General features: G+C 52.6%; 1 pseudogene; it reads left to right on the plus strand.

Moving 5' to 3' along the window:
• The first annotated feature begins 7,505 nt into the window (after positions 1 to 7,505).
• The window catches only part of LOC119328438, a 4,846-nt pseudogene continuing 4,422 nt past the window's right edge, over positions 7,506 to 7,929 (plus strand).

Consider the following 7,929-nt stretch of genomic DNA (forward strand, 5'->3'; position numbering starts at 1 on the left):
TGAGACGCGCGAGGGGAAGTTGTGCGGAGGCGAGAGCGAGCGCGCTGGGCGGAGACGAAGGAAGCAGGGAGGGAGAATACTAAGGCACAGTACAAAAACCCTCGCCGGGCGCATTTATAAGGTCCCTTCCGAGTGGATGACAGGTGGGCCCGGTCGATCTAATCATATCCAGGAACAATTATGCAGGCGAGTTACGTGGCGAAGAAAGTGGCGCGGAGATCGAGGCGTCTCTGTCCCGTCCCATCCGAACGCCGCGGTCCGCTCCGCTTCGCGCGCTTCCCCAAATTTCGCATCCCGCGGAATCCGAGAACGGCAGATCGGTCTGTCAGACGCGGGGTTTCCTACGATCCGTCGCTCGGAGATCGTCGAATCCCGAAAGATCACTCGACGAAAGAAGAGAATGGATCGAGTCGACCGAAGACAAGTTGCTCACTATCGACGAAGAGATTCTTTGGTCCAGAACAACGCACGACCAGTGTGCAAAGGTTAATCGGAAACAACGTCAACTCCTTCCTCACTCGAAGCCTCAATCCATTCGGGGGCTAATGATGGGGTCATGTACCTAGGGTAGGGTCACAGACCTGATCTAAGTACCTTGCTCAAGGACACCCTTGGAAGAGGTCACCTTCCAGTCGACCAACGAGGGACTCACTCGACTGACTTGAAGGACTCAACCACAAAGACTCACTCGACCACCAGAAGGTCAAGAGGCACTCTGCATTGCAACGGCCTGTAATTAAGTAGACTTTATGATAGTAAAGACACTTTATGTGGGGCGTTACCAGTAACGCCCCGGACTTAACTCACCTTAAACCCTCTCCTACGTGGGCTGGCTGGGGTCCTGGCGCACTCTATATAAGCCACCCCCCTCCACAGGTCAAAGGGTTCGGCACCTTGTAACTCATATACTCATAATCCACTCGACCGCCTCCGGGCTCCGAGACGTAGGGCTATTACTTCTTCCGAGAAGGGCCTGAACTCGTACATCCCTTGTGTTTACAACCTCTCCATAGCTAGGACCTTGCCTCTCCATACCTACCCCCACTCTACTGTCAGGCTTAGAACCACGACACTCAGCGGTCCAACCATATCCAGTCCCCAAACAGCAAAGGGCCAGACGAGGGAATGGTCTTTAGGGCTGACGCTGACTTGTGAGACATATCAGAGTAAAATTTACAGCCTTCACATATGTCGACTATATCTTTCGCCATCTCATTTGCTCGTGGCCAATAGAATCCAGCTCGGTATGCTTTAGCCACGATGGTCCGAGAGGACGCATGGTGACCATAGGTCCCCGAGTGGATGTCATTGAGGATCATTCGACCTTCTTCTGGTGTTATGCACTTCTGACCGACTCTAGTCACACTTTCTCTGAACAGCTGCCCTCTTATCACAGTAAAAGCTTTAGATCGGCAGACGATCTGTCGAGCTTCTTCTTTATCCTCTGGGAGCTCTTTCCTGAGGATGTACGCAATGTAGGGCACCGTCCAGTCGGGAGTAATGGCCAGAACCTCCATTATTAGGTCGACCACAGCTGGGACCTCGACTTCAGTCAGATCCGTGGCGCTCTTGGGTTGTGGGGGCTCTTCAGTGAAAGGGTCTTCCTGAACTGTCAACGTGTGAATATGCTCCAAGAACACATTGCTGGGAATGGCTTCTCTATTGGAACCTATCTTTGCCAATTCATCGGCTGCTTGATTTTTCAATCGGGGGATGTGGTGGAGTTCTAACCCCTCGAACTTCTTCTTAAGCTTTCACACCGCGTTGCAGTAACCAGTCATGGCTGGGCTTCTGACGTCCCACTCCTTCATCACTTGATTAACTACCAAATCTGAGTCGCCATAGACCATGAGGCGACGGACACCGAGTGAGATGGCCATGCGCAACCCATACAGGAGTGCTTCATACTCTGCTTCATTGTTGGAGGAATCAAAGTGAATCTGGAGGACATATCTGAGCTTGTCTCCTCGGGGGGATACCAGAACTACTCCAGCACCAGAACCGTTCAACATCTTGGATCCGTCAAAGAACATGGTCCAGTGCTCCGAGTGAACTTGAGTCGGCAGTTGCTGTTCGATCCACTCGGCGAGGAAATCTGCTATTGCTTGGGACTTGATAGCTTTCTTTGCCTCAAACTTGACATCCAAGGGAAGGAGTTCAATCGCCCATTTTGCCACTCGACCAGTTGCATCCCTGTTATGCAGAATCTCTGACAATGGAGCGTCGCTGACGACTGTAATAGAGTGATCTGAGAAGTAGTGTGCAACCTTCTTCGTGGTCATGTAAATTCCATAGACAAGCTTCTGATAGTGAGGATATCTCTGCTTTGACGGGGTCAGGACTTCGGAAATATAATAAACTGGGCGTTGAACTTTGTACGCTTTTCCTTCTTCTTCCCGCTCGACCGTAAGTACTATACTGACGACTTGTCCAGTGGCTGCTATATAAAGCAAAAGAGGCTCTTTGCTGATTGGAGCAGCAAGCACCGACTGGGTGGAAAGCAGGGCTTTTAGCTCTGCAAATGTTGTATCAGCTTCTGGAGTCCACTCGAACTTATCTGATTTCTTCATCAGTCGGTAAAGAGGCAGCGCCTTTTCACCGAGGCAAGAAATGAATCGACTTAGGGCGGCCAAGCAACCAGTAAGCTTCTGGACATCATGCACACGCACAGGGCGTTTCATTCGGAGTATAGCGCCTACTTTCTCTGGGTTAGCATCGATTCCTCGTTCGGAAACAAGAAAACCGAGCAACTTTCCGCCTGGAACTCCAAACGTGCACTTTGATGGATTGAGCTTGATATCATACATTCTAAGGTTGGAAAAGGTTTCAGCGAGGTCGGTCAGCAGGTCGGAACCTTTACGTGACTTGACCACAATGTCATCCATGTATGCCTCCACATTCCGACTGATCTGAGTGAGCAGGCACTTCTGAATCATTCGCATAAATGTGGCTCCAGCATTCTTCAAGCCGAATGGATTGTGACATAACAGAAGCACCCGAACGGGGTGATAAAGGCTGTCTTTATTTCGTCGGGTCCGTACAGACGGATCTGGTGGTACCCGGAGTAGGCATCCAAAAAGGACAAACGCTCGCACCCAGCAATCGAGTCAACTATCTGATTGATGCGAAGGAGAGGGAAGTGATCTTTCAGGCAGGCCCAATTGATATGCTTGAAATCGATGCACATGCAGAGTGAGTCATCTTTCTTTGGGACCATGACAACATTAGCTAACCACTCAGAGTGGTAAATCTCTCGGATAAACTCAGCTGCCAAAAGTCGAGCCACCTCTTCACCGATTGCTTTTCTTTTCTGGACAGCGGACCGTCGGAGATGCTCTTTGACTGGTTTCACTTTTGGGTCGACTCGCAAATGATGCTCAGCCAGTCCCCTGGGAACACCTGGCATGTCAGAAGGCTTCCATGCAAAGATGTCCTAGTTCTCACGGAGGAACTGGATGAGCGCTTCTTCATATTTGGAGTCGAGTGTGGTCGAAATGTGGGTCGGAGCTGCATTGGGGTCCGTCGGGTGGATGTGAACAGACTTCGTCTCGCCAGACGACTGGAATGTTGAATCCGTGGCTGGCTTCTTGGCTCGCAACAAGGCACTCGGGTCTGCATTTTTCTGGTATTCTTGCAATTCTGCCACGGCCATCTGGGCATAGGCGATCTTTGAGCCCTTCTGGAAACACTCTTCCGCCTTTTTCTGATTACCAGAGATAGTGATCACTCCTCTGGGACCAGGCATCTTCAGTTTGAGGTACACGTAACAAGGTCGAGCCATGAATTGTGCATAAGCCGGCCTGCCCAAAATTGCATGATACGCACTCTGAAAATCCACGACTTCAAACGTCAACTTTTCTTTGCGGTAATTTTTGGCATCACCGAAAACCACGTCGAGTGCAATCTGACTGAGGGACGCAGCCTTCTTGCCCGGGATGACCCCATGGAAACTCATATGGCTTTCACCGAGTCTGGACATCAGAATGCCCATTCCTTTCACGTTTCTGCATATAGAATGTTCAGGCCACTGCCACCGTCCATCAGGACCTTTGTCAGTCGAGTGCCTTCGACCACCGGGTCGACCACCAGCGCTTGCCTCCCAGGGGTGGCGATGTGCACTGGATGATCAGACTGGTCGAATGTAATGGCAGTCTGCGACCATTTCAAGTAACTGGGTGTCGCCGGAGCGACCATGTTCACTTCTCTGTTGATGACTTTCAATCGACTCTTGTTTTCAACATCAGCAAAAATCATCAGAGTGGAATTCACGTGAGGATAACCATCATCATCTTCTCCTTCACTCTTAGCCTTGTCTGCCTCCTTCTCCTTTTCCTTGAGCTGTTTCTCTCGGAACTGCTGGATTAGGAGTCGACACTGTCGAGTGGTATGCTTCGGATAAATGAAATTACCTTCTTCGTCTTTTTTGGTGTGGATATGGCACGGCAGATCCAACACGTCATTTCCATCCTGATCTTTTACTTTCTTGGGGTTCCACGGCCCTTTGGGCTTCCCCTTGAACTTTCCTTGAACCACAGCCAAGGCCTCACCCGGAGCAGCTGGTTTGGCCTTGCGTTTTTGTTTCCGACTGGAGTTTCCTCCTCCGGCTTCGTGGGCGACTTCTTTGTGCTTGCCGCTCCGCAGTCGCTCCTCCTCTTCACCATTGGCATACTTGGTGGCGATTTCCATCATCCGAGTCAGAGTCATGTTTCCTGTCCGACCGAATTTCAGGTTCAACTCCCGGTACCTGACGCCTTCCTTGAAAGCACAAATTGCCTGATGATCAGACAAATCTTCCACCGTGTGGTGCAGGGTGATCCACCTCTGGATATAATCTCTCAAAGTTTCATTCAGTTTCTGGACGCAACACTGTAATTCTGTCAAACCTGCTGGCCGCTTGCAAGTACCCTCAAACATTCTGACAAACACTCGGGCGAGATCTTCCCAAGTATAGATGCTGCCAGGTGCCAACTGATTCAGTCACGCCCTAGCCGAGCCCTCCAACATCAGAGGAAGGTGTTTCATGGTCCCCTCATCATTGCCGCCACCAATCTGGACAGCCACTTGGTAGTCTTCGAGCCATGTGTCAGGCTTGGACTCTCCGATGAACTTACTGACTCCAGTCGCCAACCTGAAGTTAGGGGGAATCATTGCAGCTTTGATAGCTCTGCTGAAGTACTCTGGGCCAGAGACATGCACCCTATTGCTGGTTTGCGGGCCTCTGTCATGGCCATCTCGGTGAGCTCTGTTTCTGTCGACCAAGCCATGTACGAGAATAGATCTCGCATCAAAGCCTGGCTCTCTGGGGTCGACTGGAATACCCCTTCCGACGCTGTTAGGGCGCCTGTCTTCATGTGGCCGCGACACGTACGACCCACTCCTTGGAGGAGGCATGGGCACTCGACGGCGACCATTGCGATCGGCTCAACGATCATACTGCTCCTGGTTTCTGTACTGATCACGCCGCTCTCCACGTCCCTCACGCCTCGGGGGCGATCTCGGGCTATGGGCCGACTAGACCGTATCTGCGACCACAAATCTGCTATGGATCCTATCCCGCGACTGAGACACGACCGGTATTCTGCTCTCCTGCTGCCCGGAGCAAGGCCCTGATCTGCGCCAGACCTCGGCCAGCTTCTGACTGGGAAGGTTGAATCGACTCTGCTATCCGGGCAGCAGCTGCTAGGTTTTGGATCGGTGTCCGGTATACCTGAGCCGGAGGTGGAAAAAGTTGGCGTCGGCTGGACTCAGGAGCACATTGATGAGCGCGATCGTCGAGTGCGCGCTGTAGGTTCTCCATCCAAGTGCGCTCAGCCAGATTGGCCAAGCGAGCCTGTTCCAAGGCCTGGGCCTCGGGCGTTTCTCCAACTATTGGAGTATGTAGGGCATCCATGTTTCGACGACGAAGTTCTTCTCTCTACTGCGAGGAGAGAGCCTCGGGGCGGTACTCCTCGTGAACACGCGACGGATCGCAGTTCCCGTCACCTCCTTCTTCACGATCGAAGCCAAGAGGGCCGCGTGGTCCATTGACCATCAGGACTTCCGCTGCCGAGTCATTGTTGCCGCACTCGGATGCAGTCTCTACGGAGTCAGTGGACAGATCGAACAGGCCGTAGAGAGACTCGTCGGGCTCGAGCGCCGCGACTTGAGGGGTGGCCGACTGGCGGGCCACCGCATGCTTCACCCACCGTTGAATCCTCGACCAACTGGTGCGCTTGCTCCGGCGGGTCGCAGGGAAGGGGAAAGCCGTTGAAGTCGACTGGTACTGGGTCGACGGTTGCCGCAGGAGGACGCCGCGGACGCACGCGTGAAAGTGCGTCACCCCGCGGGTGGGGAGCGCGTCGACGTCGAGTGGTGCCTCCTGAAGCCAAGCGGAGTCGTCGGTGACAAACACGAGCGCGCCGAGACGGATCTCGCGGCCCTCAGCCAAACTTCCGTCTGGAACCATGATGATGGGGATCGAAAAAAATTGCAACTTCTCCAATAAGTCGCTAAGACACCTGCCCCACGGTGGGCGCCAACTGTCGTAGATCTAAGATTGACAGTAGAATGGGGTAGGTATGAGGAGGCAAGATCCTAGCTATGGAGTAGTTGTACACACGAGTTTTACGAGTTCAGCCCCTTCTCGGAGGAAGTAACAGCCCTACGTCTTGGTGCCCTGGGGCGGTCGACTGGATTATATGTGTGTGTGAGTTTACAAAAAAGTGCGAACCCCTGTCCCAGAGGAGGGGGTGGCTTATATATAGTGCGCCAGGACCCCATCTCCCCTCCGTTACTCAGGGTTCAATGCTCATAAAGGAAAGGCGTTACTGGTAACGTCTACAGTAAAATGTCATAAATGCTCATAATGCTATAGTTTAAGTCCTAACCGTTGCAGAGTGGAGGGTTCCTCATCTTCTGGTGGTCGAGTGTCTTCAAGGTGGTCGAGTGAGCGCATCTCCGCGGTCGAGTGGATGATGATTTCTCTTCAACTGCTTCTAATTTTTTGTAAAGATGTCCTTGGGAAGGGTATGCTGGACAGGTTCATGACCCTACCCTAGGTACATAGCTTCATCAGATATAATAAAGGAATTATGAGGATTTAAAACAAATGCACTTTACATTGTAAAATTTTAGCAAAAAACAAATACACCTTATATAAAGAAACGGAGAGAGTATGTCGTTTCTGAAACGTGTGGGCTCTGATTCGTTCAGCGAATCAAACACATATGGCCTCTTGGGACGGAACCGATCCGTTGCCTTCTATCCCATGACAAAAACCAAACACACTCTTGCATTTTTGGTGGATCTGCCCAACCAAACAAGAAGTGCAGGATAAAACAAACAAGGGCGGCCCCGTCTTAACGGCATATTTGCCCCGACCGTTCCTCACGGCACGGGACCGGGATCAGACGGTCGGCGAGTGAGACCACGGAAGGAGCGGGGTGCAAATCCGCAGCAACGCAAGGAACCTTCGCGTAAAAAACCACCCCCACCGGCCCACCCCACGATCAGAAAGAAGCTTCTCCTTCCCTCCCTCCCACCTCCACGGTTCCTTCCTGACGAAGCTGCGGCATCCTAGCAACGACTCCCAGAGCAGAAAACCTACCCAAATCCAACAAAACCCAACCAAATCGCCGCCTCCCCGAACCCAAACCCCCAATCCCCACCTCCGCCTCCGGCGACATCCCTCTCCTGTAGCGAGGCAGACGTCCCCCGCGGCCGATGGGGAGCGGCACGGAGCCGGCCAAGGGGCTGCTGCCCTACCTGCAGCGCGCCGACGAGCTGCAGAAGCACGAGCCCCTCGTCGCCTACTACTGTGAGAGACGACGCCCCGCCGTCTATCTGCCTTGCGGCGATCGCCGCTGATTGCTAGGGTTCGGTCTGAGATTTGGATTTGGATTTGCTTTTGGTTTGAACAGGTCGGTTGTACGCGATGGAGAAGGGGCTGGT

The sequence above is a fragment of the Triticum dicoccoides genome, chromosome 7A, assembly GCF_002162155.2.
Source record: "Triticum dicoccoides isolate Atlit2015 ecotype Zavitan chromosome 7A, WEW_v2.0, whole genome shotgun sequence".
In the NCBI taxonomy this organism is placed as follows: Eukaryota; Viridiplantae; Streptophyta; class Magnoliopsida; order Poales; family Poaceae; genus Triticum; species Triticum dicoccoides.